General features: G+C 40.9%; 1 protein-coding gene across 1 annotated transcript in view; it reads left to right on the top strand.

Moving 5' to 3' along the window:
- CDH11 (cadherin 11) overlaps positions 1 to 16,308 on the top strand; it is a 316,887-nt gene that overhangs the window by 169,309 nt on the left and 131,270 nt on the right. The window lies entirely within an intron of this gene.

Below are 16,308 nucleotides of genomic sequence, written 5' to 3'. Positions count from 1 at the left end.
CGGCGCGTGACATCACAGGAACTGGCATCACAAGAAGTGATATCAGATCTTAAGCCCTCACATATATGTTTAGCAGGTGTATCATAAGTACATTTGAGCACATTTCGAGTATACTTGCAAACCCTCCTGATTTAGGCAGAAGATTCACAATGGTGTACACTACACATAAAACAATGTTACGTTTTGTCAACGTTATTATTTCTATAGCCATAGTGCTTTAAAAGAAATAATGATATTTAAATTATTACAACGCCTCCTCAAGGGTAATAAGCGTATATAAATGCAATTTATTTTGTGAAAATACTGGGAAAGATCAACACATCTGGTGTTCTAACAGTGCATGCATGGTATACACCCGTTACAACGGATCTTTTACTCCCCAGACCCATTACAACGCGACCATTACTCCGCATACCATTACAACGCATTGCGCTGGGGGGCGCTCTAGGATAGGGAATAAGTATAATTTACTATCCAACACCTTCCCTAGGGTCCACGGGGACTGGAGTTAGAATAGTAAATTATACTTACCACTATCCAGCGCCCCAAGGCGCTATGCGTTGTAACGGTATGCGGAGTAAAAGTCGCGTTGTAATGGTCTGCGGAGTAAAAGTATGCGTTATAACGTCATACATCCTGCATGCATATCTCCTAAACAGAGCCTGAACAAAGTGAAAAGCTGCCTCTCCTAAGTATGTTTGAAGTTCTAACAAGGTGCGAGCCTTTGTTTCCCCTCTGCAGCATTTGCATCAGGTGTGAGGTGCCTGACTTCTGCCAGCCAGGAAACTCCAACAAAAGGAAGCTTGATGACCTCTGAGACTCGGCCTTTGTTATGGCCGAGTATCCCAGCAGGAGTCAGAAATAAGAGAGCCCCGTCCCCGCCTGCACATTGTTGTGATCGAAGACAGACAACAATGTGCAGGTGCTGCTGAATGTGTCCCGGTGTTTGGAAATTACACAGGGACGAATTCAGCATTTTTTAGTAGGGCCCAACTTCTTGGCAGGGTGGACGGCATCCACCCTGTTATAGAAGTGGGTGGACGCCGTCCACCCGCGTGGACCCCCGACTCGTGCCCTGGTTCTGCATCAGCTTATTTGCTAGTTTATATTTTTTTGTACTCCTTTCGTAATGCCATTATAGTCTTATTCGCCTGAGTCTGTGACATCTAAAAGAAGTGTCAGCGTGCAAACCTGCTCAGAGACATACCTACCTCAAAAAATGCAACAGCATCTGGAGCCCTAGAAGGGTTTGGAGTTATCATCATTCAAGAAACTAAAACATTTTGGCCCTTATTAAGAGTTTGATGTTAATGTCCAATACGCACAGTAACTGCTGTTACTGCACATTTCACCATTTAGTCAGGGTAAACTTGTCAATATTTATTGGGGGGAAATTCCCAGTAAATTTCAGGGCATGCAGAATGTGACGCAGTATTTTCAGGGAACACTCTGGGACTTATTTGCAAGCCCCTTGCGCCGCCCATGCGTCACTTTTAACATGGAAAAAAGTGACGCACTGGCGGCGCAAGGGGCTTGTAAATAAGCTCCTCAGTATTAAGTACCATTTATTGCACCAGATACAATCTGACTCAGTGGAATCAATGGTTAACTCGTAATGAGGGCCTAAAGAGAAATTCAATGCGAAGAAAACTTTTTATACTGAAACTCCCTTAAAAAATTGAGTCTTTTTTATTTTTTTATTTTAGGTACATCCTTAGTGTAACTCTAATTAACTGCCTTACAGAGAATAATTGCAGCATGAAAAACTGAAACATGAGGTGATTACACATAACAGTGTTCTCCATGGGAATCTAGCTGAGACCAGATTACAGAAACAGGATGTGACAGAGAGATAAACGGGTACATACAACGGTGATATTACCACATGATACTGCTAGCATTTCTTTTAAATTGTCCATGCTTACAATTTGATCCACATTGAGATTAAACGATTTTCCAAGAATCACACATTTAGATGAAGTCAGTACCAGGCTCTAAACATACCACACTATATTTTTGTCCTTAATTTTAGTTCTGTAATTCAGGGCCCGTTTCTTAAAGGGGAGCAGATATATTACGTCACCGAGTTGTGCTGTTATGGAATGTACTAAAAATCACGCTGTCATTCAGTTTCTCCAACCACGTGTTGCATAATGTCCATTGATCATGGGACTTTGGTAATGGATATGTGGCAGCTATATTTTTAATGTACTCGATTTTAATGCACGGGTTGCTATGGGCTGTTAGCAGCTGAGACACATAAAACATGCTCTGAGAGCATTTTGATGCTGACCATTAGCAGGCAGCAAGACAAGAATCCCATCTCATGAAAAGCACACAGTTCAATGATCCCCGGAAGTCTTCGTTAGGAAAGAGTTGAAAGCTAATGGATTCTCGAATCTTCTGTCACTTTTATATGGATGATTAATCACCCGTGGGCTGTTCAAATAGTGAAAAAAAGAGCAGAACATTAAAATAGGCGGAGATTTAGGGTAGATAGTTAATCTTTCCTGATTGTATCAGCTATCAAAGTATACTAGTTGAAGTTTGTCTTGGGGGATTCGAAAAAGCTACACTGTATGTATGTTTTTTTTTCTTCATTTTTGCAATTTTGATTAAGTGCCAGGTCGACCTGAGGATGTGGGGCAGAATACTTCTTTCAATTGCTCAAGGTCGGATTTATTTGTCTATCTTTTAGGCACAAGGAGATGAAGTGCTTTGTTATGTTATGTTAATATACCTTGATAAAGTGCAACAAATCATACCTAAAGGTATATCACTGCTCTCAGCCAGCACACAACAAAGAACCAGAGACTAGAACAGCCATGTTTTCAGAATTTTCTTGGATTTATTAAAAACTGCGCAGCGACGAAGGTAGAGAGCTGTTGATTCTGGGCAGTTGTGGCGTAAAGGAGAAGGCTCTACCTCTGTATCTCACAGTGCGAACATTGGGGACAATCTGAAGCTCCTTATCGCTAGATCTTAAAGTGTGGGAAGGCCGGTAGCAATGCAATTTATCCTTTAGGTATAGAGGGGTATTGCCCATCAAGGACTTATGGGTGAGAAATTTAGATCACACAACTTTACTGATATAGTATCATAACCAAGAAGTATAAAACTGGCTCAGCCAAATATTTAAGACTCACCTGTTGATAATAATTTACATTATATATTAAATGTCTTATAGTATCACTGTAACAAATTGATCGCTCCTAGGGTATACAGTGGAACAATGCTTGTCGAAATCTATTGAGTGCCATAAACAGCACTTTACTGTAATCTAAGCAGCTTATAACTAAGTTCTGGACTAGCTTTTTCCTGGCAGAAGTTGGTAGCCAAGGAAAGACCTCCCTCAGTTGCAAAACAAGAACCACAAGTATCAACAATGTGATTATTCATGGGAAGCTCCTGATAAAGTTTAAAACCTAGATTTTTATACGGCGTGGCATGGCGAATGAACTGCCCCCAGCTCCGCAGGCCACCAGTCCGAAGTCCAGAGCAACTGAGCTTTTCCAAACAGTAAAATCTCAGTTTTTTTCACTGTTCAGCTGGAGACAGTTGGTACTCATCTAAGCCACAATTAATCCTCAGACAGTCTTGAAAACAAAGTTTTGCATTGTCAATGTCCTGCTTCGGCAAAATGATCAACTGAGTGTCATCAGCATAGGAGATTTAATCAAAGCCACAAGATTTAACAATCTGAACCAGGGGGGCCACGTACATGTTGAACAAAGTCAGTCTCAGAGATGAGCCCCGAGGCACCCCCTTATTAATGGAGATAGTGCATGATTTGAATGAGCCCAACATGATACCTTGAGTGCAGATTTCTAAGGAGTCTGCTAGCCACAGAAGAGCCTTGCCCCGGACAACACTCGCCTGCAGACTGCTGCTCAGTACTGCATGTAAAACAGTGGCAAAAGCAGAAGAAATATTTAGCAACACAAACATGGCAGGAAAACCAGCATCTAAAGTGCTGCGTATAGAGTCAGTCACTGTCACCAGCGCCGTCTCTATGCTGCGAGCAGCTCTGAACCCAGATTGTCAGGGATCCAGAATCTTATGGTCCTCCAAGAATGCCATATGCTGTTTATCAACACAGCTTTCCAACATTTTCACCAGCAAATGGAAAAGTGATATGGGATAGTAGTTGGACAGACTGTTAGGATTGGCATTCATTTTTTCAATATATGGGAAACCAGAGCAGCCTTCCAGGGTAGTGGAATTGTGGCCGAGTTTAGGGAGAGATTGAAGAGCAAAAGAATAGAAAGGGCTATTTAGGTAGCATGATTTGCAGAGACTCTAGCGGACAAAGGTCTGAAGTTGAACCTGATCTGGTATTAATCAGTAACTCCCAAATTTGGTCCAAGGTGCAAGGTTGGAACCTATCTAGATTCTGGATAGCGTCCTTGGGAGGCAGACTTAAGAAAGTTGAATTAATCTGGGTCTGACTAGAAGAAAACGTCTCGTTTATAGCTTCCATCTTGTCCTCTTAGAAGTCTGCTTGCTGAGTAGACTTGCCCCCAATCTCATAACATTGAGCTGACACCGGGAATCGAACCAGTTTACCAAGCTTTAAAATGCGTTGCTCTGACTGTTAGGCCACATCTGCATGGTTGCAGGTTATGAGCACAGACTTCATCCCAGGTCTGTTCTTTCTATAGAACTGTCAAAACCTGTTTGTGTTTGGGAACGCAGCAGAATAATTCACACCAGTGATACTTTTTCTGTTTCACCTGTAAATTAATATCTTTGCAGGCTTGAACAATCAATTATTTATAAAAGGGATACTCCATAACGCACAACATTCTATTATGCGCACACGGCACCTTTCTTAATTAATGTGAATGAAATGGTATGCCTCGGGCCATGAAATGAATGAACTACAGAGGGCCTTAGCTTAATACCTGTAAAAGCTAGTGTTATACTTTGGTCTTAGTTAAGAGTCAAAGATACCCTTGTCCACTAATAGTATGTCTTATGCTGACTTCGCTTGTGCAAAGTGGATTTTATTGCAGAACAAAAGACTTACAAATGATATACACGGATATAAAAAAAATCGCTACCTATCCATTAGATTATGCAGCTTTATAAAAGAGAACTATTTTAAGCTGCAGTGACCTGAATTCTGGAATGAAAATAAAGCAATTTAACTTCATAATGCAAATGCAAGCTAGAGCTTCCTAAGTCCTCATTTTCCAGGGGCAGGAATTGTTGCATCATATATCTCTTTCTGAGGTAGCTGATTACGTGGCTGTCACTAATTACTGGAATGCAGAAATACCACAGATGACAAAGGGGCTCTGAGTAGCTCATGAGAAATGAGGAATTACAACAGACGTCAGTGTTAACACACCTAGATTCAGCTGTCATTTTCCCTTTACATCTAGATCCCTACTCAAGCATTTCAGCAGTTTTCAGATGGTGAAATATCTGGGCGGGAAAATATCATGGTCCTTATTACCAGTGTCCCGTTCTTTTCCAATCCCTTTGCAAACTACTGTTTGCACAGCAATCCTAATTACACGTTTTTTTGGTAGTTACCACATGCATCACAATCTCTCCCGTAAATTTCGACAGCTGAAACCTGCCAAATTTTACCATGGGTAAGGGCATGGTAAATACCGGTACATGTGGATTTTGGTGCACAAAGCACCAAAATACAAACCTGAAGCCCCATTTCAAATGGCACAACTTGTAACAGGTGATAATCTTTTCACTGTGGTATCGGATTTTTAAATGTGCGATAATAATTGCTTTACGAGTCGGGCCCCTTATAATGAGGGCTCATGACTATGATAGTCCCACACCTCTTGCAATTCCCTCTTCTGCCGGTACTCCTGTTATGTTCTCCCAACTTTCAGTATTTTACATTGACCACATTATAAGCAGTTTCTCAGTGCTGGGTGGTCACACATGGTGAGCTTGGCGAATCTTCTGAGTTGGTTTCCTCGCAGATGCTAAATATGTATCTCCATTGATTGATTACCTCTTTGATAAATTCAGCATAGTATAACCACTTCACTACTCTCTGATGCTCTCTAATAGATCTCATGCATCAATTTACTATATATGTCTTTTTAGGAGCTTAGCCATATTCCTTTCAAGATCTTTCCCATCACCTTTATGTTGGAATGCTCATTTCTTGTCATTTGATGGAGTACTTGTACACTTGTTTTGTGTTTTCATTTCTTTTTGAAGGAGGTAACATTGCCTAGTCTCATGGATATATGTCTAAATAAAACTACTTGGCAGTCCTCATTGATAATTTTGTCTCTCTGCCTTTTTAAAGTAGTCTTGTAGATCATTTAGAATGAGGTCTTCTGTACTCTTTCAGTTGTTTGATTCCAGTAATTGGGACGGTACATTGCTATAGGTTCTTAAGATAGAAAGTAATGTGTGGGTAGTTAGGCCACATTGGTGATTTAATGGAGAGATGCCTGTTTCGATCTCATGTGTGAAAATTAGGTCTATGTTAAGCCTTGTCGAATCACAAGGGCTCCTAACACACTGGTTGAAGACTATGGATTTCAAGTAATCCACCAGGACAAATTCCTAGGTTTTAACCTCCCTTCAGTAATTCAGTAATATCAAAATCTACTGAATGGATGTTCACCAAATAACAAAAAGGGTTCTTTCTGGAACAAGAGCTAACTTTCTGCCAAATTTGGTGTAATTCCGTCCAGTGGTTCAGGCTGTAGTAGCAACAAAAATCTCTATGGGAATTAAAATGGGAAACACTTTTTTTTATCTCCCCTTTTCTCACCCCCCACTTGACGGATAACCCTGAAACTTTCCTTGTGCAACAAGAATCACAGGAGCACCTTTTCTGAAAACATTACTGAAGATTCGTCGACCGGTGGCAAAGATCCTGGCAAGTTAAAAAAATAATTTTAGTACGGAAACTAGATCCTAACAATCACTACATACTGGCGACAGTCAGTAGGTAGTATATATGTATATTTATATTTTTACGCCAAAAAGTTTTCATACAGTTCACTGCCCCAAAGAGTTGCGCGTGCCCGGCTGTTGCCCCGGTAATATTTATTCCGCGACAATTTCCAGCTTGCTGTTCAAGGCAAAAGCATGCCCACTCCAGGCAGGTAATTTGCAATTTGCACTTTATTGAGCGGCAGGCTGCTCAATAAACTGCAAATTGCAAGTGACCTGCTGGGAGTGCACATACTTTTTGTCATGAACAGCAAACTGGAAATTGGTGCTTTATTTTATATATATATAATATATATATATATATATATATATATATATATATATATATATATATATATATATATATATATATATATATATATATATATATATATATATATATATTATATATATATGAACCACCGCTCCAAAGGATACCGCAGAACGCAGCACCCTCACGGAGAAAAAACGGACAACAACCTCGGGTAGCGAAAACAGTATCTTCTTTATTTTTTCTTCTTCATAAAGTGCAGCAGAAGTGCCCTAGACCGGACGCGTTTCGGCGACCCTGTCGCCTTGTTCACCGGAATTAACGAGTCAAAATTGACTACCATTCCCAGCATGCACCAGGAAAGAATGCCGGGCACACCAGAGGCCCATTAAATAATGTAGCATGCAGGGGAGATGGCGGCGCAGATAAAACTATGCACACTCACTGAGGCCTCTGAGGAAGGAGTCACACTACTCCGAAACGCGTCAGGCCAGAGGACGTGTAATGAGGTTTGCAAAGCTGTCTACCTGAAGAAATAAAAAAGTTGGATACTTACCCGCAGTGGTGCTCGTCTTCAATTGCTGGGCAAACTTTGTTGGATTTTTACGCGGCGGTTCCAGGCCGCGGAAGACTGCAGCCACTCCCAAATTGAAAGGAGGAAGGGGAGACCACGCGAGGGGAACTGGGTCCCTTTGCATGTGGCGCTGCGGGGCATTAATGGAGACAGCCAGAGTTTCAAACGGGTCCAATGGAGGGCTATAAACATTGTCCTTTAAACATGGTGAGTTTTCAGACCCACTGGAGGGTTTTCATTATGCAAAATTGACTACCATTCCCAGCATGCACCAGGAAAGAATGCCGGGCACACCAGAGGCCCATTAAATAATGTAGCATGCAGGGGAGATGGCGGCGCAGATAAAACTATGCACACTCACTGAGGCCTCTGAGGAAGGAGTCACACTACTCCGAAACGCGTCAGGCCAGAGGACGTGTAATGAGGTTTGCAAAGCTGGCTACCTGAAGAAATAAAAAAGTTGGATACTTACCCGCAGTGGTGCTCGTCTTCAATTGCTGGGCAAACTTTGTTGGATTTTTACGCGGCGGTTCCAGGCCGCGGAAGACTGCAGCCACTCCCAAATTGAAAGGAGGAAGGGGAGACCACGCGAGGGGAACTGGGTCCCTTTGCATGTGGCGCTGCGGGGCATTAATGGAGACAGCCAGAGTTTCAAACGGGTCCAATGGAGGGCTATAAACATTGTCCTTTAAACATGGTGAGTTTTCAGACCCACTGGAGGGTTTTCATTATGCAAAATTGACTACCATTCCCAGCATGCACCAGGAAAGAATGCCGGGCACACCAGAGGCCCATTAAATAATGTAGCATGCAGGGGAGATGGCGGCGCAGATAAAACTATGCACACTCACTGAGGCCTCTGAGGAAGGAGTCACACTACTCCGAAACGCGTCAGGCCAGAGGACGTGTAATGAGGTTTGCAAAGCTGGCTACCTGAAGAAATAAAAAAGTTGGATACTTACCCGCAGTGGTGCTCGTCTTCAATTGCTGGGCAAACTTTGTTGGATATATATATATATATATATATATCAAATATATATTTCTACGAACAAGTTCAGACCTGGCATGCTCTGACTGCGGGTGCTAGCAACGGGCTGAAATGTCATTTGAGATGTCATCAGTGATGTCATCAGTGATGTCACTGACCATGTCATGAATGATGTAATATGTGACATGATCAGCAGTGGATTGCGGGTGCGCGATATATAGTTAGTGCAACTAACTATATAAGCAAATTTCAATGGTTTTGTGTGAGTAAAATAAGGTTTTGTAAATGCTAATTCCTAACTATATATGGTCTATAACCTATGGTTTTTTCAGTGAATATATATATATATATATATATATATATATATATATATATATATACCAGCATTTACTGCGTTTCTTCGGTCCTGTCCACCTAACGGGATCCGTACAGAGCAGCGGGTGCAGGATTTACTATATATATTATACGGAATCCAGGATTATCTGTATCCCAGTTTATTTAAAGGGCTTTGTGTGTCGAAATGCGTAGCCTGGGATACACCTCATACTGGAGTGCAAGCTATATATACACACACATACACCTCCAAAATACTTACATTTTTGTTGTAAAGGCATGTGTGGTCAAGGTATATGCGTGGTTAAAATGTACCTGGTAAAGGTATGCGTGGTAAATGTTTATGCGTCCTAATGATTGTGTGGTAAAGGCATTGCATGGTAATGACTGTGTTGTAAAGGTTGTTTCCCTAGATGATATATACATTGTTAGTAACATGTTAACATGATAATGAAGTATCGGCAAAAAAATGTAGTGCTTAATCCTCACTTATTTTGGCAGCACTTTTTTTTGCATCTTTCACCTAATTTGAATAAGATAAGGGAAAGTTAGAGAGAGCTCAAACAGCACTGGTATTACGACAGCAAACGGTGAGTGCTGTCTCACAGTTATTGCATTTACATCACTGATCATTAAAGCACAGAGAACAATATATTTCAGATTGTTGTAAATTGATGAGGTAAGACAATGTAAACATTAAGGATTTCACAGTGACCAAGGCTATGCTTGCAACATGTTATGCTGCTGGTTATTGTGGAGTGTGTTTCTACGCCTAGTGTAATCTTGTAACTCTCTTTATATGTCTGCTTGCTTGGAGCTGGAGCCAGAGACTGCATGGCTTTCTTGAATAAATTGAACATGGCTGATCTGTATCGAATCTCTAGGGGGCTTTCCATTATTTAATAAGGTTAAGTGATAATCTTCAGTCTAGACTAGGAAATGCAATACCAGACACCAAAGCAAGAAAAAATAGATCACTGGCCATTAGAAATCACAGTAGTAATGCCTCCCTCATTGTGATTTCCACTTGCTGCCTTGAGTAACCTTATTAAATCGTTTATCAATATGTTACTTAAATTTCCCTCCCGCACAAGGACATTCACTTAATTAAAACCATTTTAGTTCATTTTATCGTTTTACATCTTAGAGTATTTGAAGTGGCTCAACGCTTTGCAGGAAATATTGAATGGATTCCTTCAGTCACATTCCTTTCCCACGATTGCACTCAATACAAACATGACCCAAGTCTGCAACAACGTATAGGTGACAGCTGTCGTTGTCATGTGATACCATATGCACACATCGCATTCTTTCTCCACTGTCTTTTCAAGATCTCGAGATTATTGAGGGAAATTGATCATTATTGTAGCAACACTTTAAATGTCTCGTTTGAATCAGCCACATTCAGTAGCCATTTAGTAATTTACTGTTCACTCCACTCACAATAGAAAATGCATTCTTGACACGAACGGTGCCTATTTTAAGTGTGTCATAAAACATGCATTTTACGTAAGCATCAAGGCTTACCCGCTCTTAAATTTTTATCTACCTTAAATGCCAAGACAGTCATTAAATTAATGATCAATAAAAACACACATTGAGGTATGGGTGCATGGACGTAGCTTAAGGAATTAACTGTCATAGGTAGTTCTTACTGACAAAATTTAACATGCATCAGCCCCAGATTCATTAATTTGTTTTACAAAGCAATATATTCTATAATTTCCTAAATGTGCATATTTGGCATAGTTTTCCCTATTGCACTTTTCCAGGCAATACTCACCGGGGAGACTGGTTTGAGCACAGCACCTCTTGCAGTAACTGTGGAATTAAAATGTTCTGCAGAAAAAAGTCCACAATTGCAATGTCTTGGGATTTGTGTATGTAAACTAAGCCTTCCCATATAATCTTTGAAGAAATGCCTTTTGCAGAAAGCACTGAATGTTCCTTAAAACTATGTGTTAAGAGAGGAAACAGCTTTGCAGTATCGTTTACCCCAATATATATTCTTTTCTGGAAAAAAAATGATTTTGCCAACAGAAGGCAAACATTTTTGAAGCTTATGCTCTCTATTCAGAATGTCTCTGGCCTCTCCTGACCTAACTTAAAGCATACAGCTACAACCATGTAAAACAAAGTGTGATTTAAACACCTTTACCACATCAAGAATGTATGCATTCAACTACCACTATATTTAGATTTTACCACAAAGGCTGAGGTCTATAGTAGCACTTGTGATGCAGCAGATAAAGAATATACATGTTTTACCATATTTGAGCATGGACATGGAAAATATTTACGTGTTGTGAGAGACAGCAATTGCTAGGGAAAGAACATGCAAACCCCTTAGGCCTCATTTATGAGGCCGTGCGTCACTTTTACGCAGCCGGTGCGTCACTTTTTGTGACGCACCAGCAGCGTAAATAATGTGCCTTGTTGCACCATATTTACAAAGTGACGCATCTAGGTAGATGCGTCACTTTGTAAACCCCTGCGCCACATTATACCTGCGCCAGGTATAATGTATGCAAGGGGGGCGTATTGACGCAAGGGAGGGTCGTAGAAGTGACGCAGTGAAATCTATGAGATTTCACTGCGTCACTTCTAGGACGCCGTTGCATCAAAATCTTGCGTCTGCCTCACAGCAGGCGTAAGACTGATGCAGGCCCTTTCACATGGGGCTTGCCCCATGTGAAAGGACGCATTGCTGGAGTTGCGTCACTTTTGTGACACACTCCAGCAATGCGTCACTTTTGCACTTAAGATACGTCAAAAATACTGACGTATCTGTAACTCCTTGCGACATGATTCGTCATACATTAAATATGACGCATCATTGGTGTCGCAAGGAGTGCGCAGTGAAAAGTGACGCATCGCTGTTTTCACGCAGCGATGCGTCACTTTTCATAAATGAGGCCCCATGAACTTCCTGATCACGTACCTGCATTGCGAGAACAGGGACAATGCTTCCTGTTATAATGCTGACCCACAACTTGGTCCAATGGTGGTTCACCGCACAATCATATGGCAAAAACTCAGATGTCACACAACCAATTATTCATGAACGCATGTATATCAGCTAGTATTTTACGAAGTATTTTCTGCTTCCTGGACGTTTATGTATATGAGAGGGACTCCTGAGTGCATGTCTGAGAGCAGCAAACATTTGTTGTCATCATTTTACTGCAGGTATTTTTAGGAGTGGTCGTTGATTTCTTTTCAGGTTGCAAGTGACATTTAAATCTGCCACATTTACTGAATTGAAGCGATATCCCACTGATTGTGGAAACTTACCAAGAAAGATAAGCCATACATTCATTGAGTAATTATACTGCTGATGTTTTCGGAATTTCGGAATTACCTCTATGTGTTGAAAGAGAGATCTAACTTCTTTTGTTTAACAGTGTATGGCAATTGTTGAATTATAATAAAGGACGTATATTCTCACTTTTCATATTGGTAAAAAAGCGTGCAACAAAGATTGGTTCCAAGGGCTAGTACACTCACAATGAACGGAGGTACCCTCACGACGTCTGATCTTATCTGCAGCACTAACTTTTGTGAATGACACTTCATGAACTCATCAATCACTGCCAAATAGCTAAGGGCCTCATTTGGATGTCAGTCAAGGAAAGGTCGGAGGCTTTCCGACCAACATCCAAGGTTTGACTTCCGGCCACCTAATGACAATGTAGTCACACTGGCCGGTCATTCCGGCTGGCTTCCAACGAGCTTTCATCTGAGTACAGAGATTGTCACATAACTTTTCTAATTCACACTCTGTAAACTGCAGATCTGAGTCACTAAGTGACACATTCTCACCTACTCTGCAGATCAGGGTCACACTTAGGATGTGGAGGGAACATTTGCGTTCCATTAGTACCTTCCTGAAAAAAATGAATGAGATTTTCAACTGCAAGCCTATTTTTTTATCTAATGTTTTGCAAGTGCATTAGGATATATTGCACTTCTAGTAAGGCGGATGGGATATCCATCGCATTTTTTAAGTAGTACCCATCCACCAAATTCTACATCAGTCACTTAGTAACAAAAAAATGGGCCAAGCTATGTACTTAAAGACTGTCCTTTAGTTTGAGCTGTTCTAGGAACCCATCATCAATTCCAAAATAAATATTATTCCTGTTGAGCAACAGGATCAGAGATCTATAGTTAGCTTTTTTTGTTTCGTTGTGTATTCAACACTTGCGAGCATATTTTTTTGAAAGCTTAGAAGTCTCCTGTTAGCATAATTAAATGGCATATTTTGCAAAGGTTAGCAATGTGATATGAACCTCTCCAGCTGATAGCAAGAAGCAGCACCGACTATAAATTAATCAGTCTTTTCAAGATGTTTTCCACATGGTTCTGAAGTGGAGCTCTTCCATCTGAATGCACCCCCACTGAGGAAGTGCTTGAATTGTCCGCAGGGGATGCATTTGCTATGTCAAAGCAACTCTTATATGTACAAGGCAGCAGTAAACACAATGGAAGTAAAGGGCTTTCATGCTTGAAAAAGTTTTGTGCATGAACAGAAGCCAGATCATGTTTTGCTCTCTTCAATAAATATGTCATCCTTTTATGTGCGATTATAACAGGTCAATATGGGCACTGCCGGATGAAAGGGCTACAGCTGAATTCAGCAGGAGGTTGCTGGGAAGCATCATTTTTATTACTAGACAGCATCAAAGGTTTCCAAATGTGTCAGAGTCAGAGGCATATATTTTATTCAAGCAGCTTCATGGGTTCCAGTGCGTTGAATAAAACCAGGCTTGGCGTAACACGTCATCGTTTCTCTATCAACCTCCATTTCACTACATCCATATAAAACCCGTGTCTGCTCTGCTCATTTGAAAATAAATATATTATCTTTTTTTAAAGTTTGCTCCGAAAAAACTTTAAATAGCTTAATTCATACGAGCCAATTCACAGAATAAAGTCTATTGCTAATGTTTTTACATTTCGTCAGAATCAATAAAAGATCATTTTCATTTATGTGTCAGAATAGATCATTCCATCATAAATCTTTTCTGAAGAGCCGAGCTGTCCTGAAAAACTCTATGTAGCATTTTCGCCCATTGCTTTCCCTCCCGACATGCGCTCTCCATGTTGCTTCTGCCCCCCAGCCCTCTGTGTTGCTTCCCCACCTATGAGTACCTATGTTATCACCCGTTGCTTCTCCTCACCGCCCCTTCATTGTTTCCCCACCCACGCTCTCCTTGTTGACCCAACTGTTCCCTCTAGGTTTCTCCCCTCACCTGTACCCTCCATTTTGCTCCACCAACCCGTTCACTCCATGTTGCTCCCCTACCCGCGCTTGAAAAAACACCCTTTCACAATTAGCTTTATTTTAATTGCCGATCCAACTCAGCTCGGCAAATAAAAAGAAAAAAAAGATGGCTGCATCATTTTGTAGGTACACAGATAAGTGGTGCAGGAATGGTGTACAGCATGGCTAAAAAAGCTTTAAAAAAGTTAATGGGTCTTAAAAGTGTGAACTACTGGCTTTGGCAATGGTTGTTTCTTTTTGTTTATTTTAGCCAAACAGACCAAAGATATGCATTAGTCATCCCTTGCTGTGGAAACCTTAGTTTAAATTAGTTCAACAATCAATACTTGGCCATTTGACCCCCAAAGTTTGACAAAGGTCTAATACTGTGCATAATGGAAGCTGTAACTGGCGCGGATTAATCTATGTCCCAGTGATGTTCACTGGGGGAAAATCCATAGGTGAATCAGGCATGCTTTACAGTCAAGACAAGCAATACCCTTCCAATCACATTGCTTTGTGCTGGTTAAAGATGGACATGGCAGCTAAGATGCGAGTATTGTCTTTGATGATGGTTAGGAGTGACATATGTTTTCTTATGTTGGTTGAATTAAGGAGGCTAAGAAATGTCTTTCCATGCATTTAGTGGCTGTGTCCCAAAGGAGGCTGAATATCCCATGTTAAATGTTGTTGGGGTTTCTCACTGAGGCCCAGATAATGGGATCACAGATTTCAATTTTGAAGGTAGATCTAGATGAAGCAGGTTTGTTGATGAGTTTGAATTTGTGTGAGTCACAATACTTCTAAGAAAATGTTCTTGGAGAGGGCAAAACCATGTGAACATGTAAATATATACAAGCATAACTCCTCTCTTCTGCCAGTGATCGTTAGGTTGGGAAAAGCACTCTGTTGGATCTAGAACAGTGATTCTTAACCTTTTGACTTCTGATGACCCCACTTACATCACTACTGGAATCCAAAGACCCCCACTGAATCATAACTGGAATCAGGGGACCCCCCACTGAGTCATTTTTGGAATCTGTGGACCTTGGCCTAAGCAATTTTGATGATTTGATCCCCAAAACAGTGCACACAAAACAAATCCATTAAAACATATGCATATGGGGCTACATGTACGTCCATTTACTTTTGCGACTCGCAATTTGCACATTTTAGTGACTCACAAGTTGCAAGTTGAAAAATAAGACACATTTTGTGATCCCTGTGGGGTCTCAAATGACCTTCCTCATCAATATTTATGAGGCAGGTAGGAATTTGCGACCATTTGGGAACGGGCAGTAACACAGGGATGGTGGCCTGCTGGGGACAGCAGACCCCGATGTCTTAGTTTCTTTTTTGAATAAAGCAACTATGTTTTTTTACTGCTGCCGTTTTCCTTAAGATGAATGGATAGGGGATTAAGGTCAAAGCAGAGTTGCTTAAGCTTCAGCTCACAGTTTCAATTCCTTGAGTGATCTCTCATTCCATCAATGTTTCGCAGGTTTTTCTTTGAAGGATGAGATATTCAGAGTGGTACACTCTGATTTACCGTTTTACTGAAAACAACAGTTCACAGTTCAAAGTCGCTCAGTGATGCTTCAACCTGTACATATTTTGCAGTTATTTTTTCAAGTGGAAGAATAGCTCGTTGGTCTCTTTGTCTCTGAAACGGTCAGTTCATGAGGTATCATTTCACAAGCAGTTCCTCGGCCCTTAGCGTGCAGTTGTTTCTTTATGTTGAAAGATAGCTCAGGAATAGAATCTTTTCCCATATCAAATTCTATATTCTTGCCTCTGGTATCACTGAAACCTGCAGTTCATAGGTCCCAATCCCATAGCATCCATTAGATAAAGTGCAGTTGTTTCTTCAACTCTGATTATATCTCAAAGTATAATCTTGTGTCTGGCATTGCTGGCACATGCAGTTCATTGGGTTCAATCCCACCAGT

This window comes from Lissotriton helveticus, chromosome 12 (genome assembly GCF_964261635.1).
Source record: "Lissotriton helveticus chromosome 12, aLisHel1.1, whole genome shotgun sequence".
Classification (NCBI taxonomy): domain Eukaryota; kingdom Metazoa; phylum Chordata; class Amphibia; order Caudata; family Salamandridae; genus Lissotriton; species Lissotriton helveticus.
Note: the sequence above shows the minus strand (reverse complement) of the source record. Positions and strands in the feature narration are given on the sequence as shown.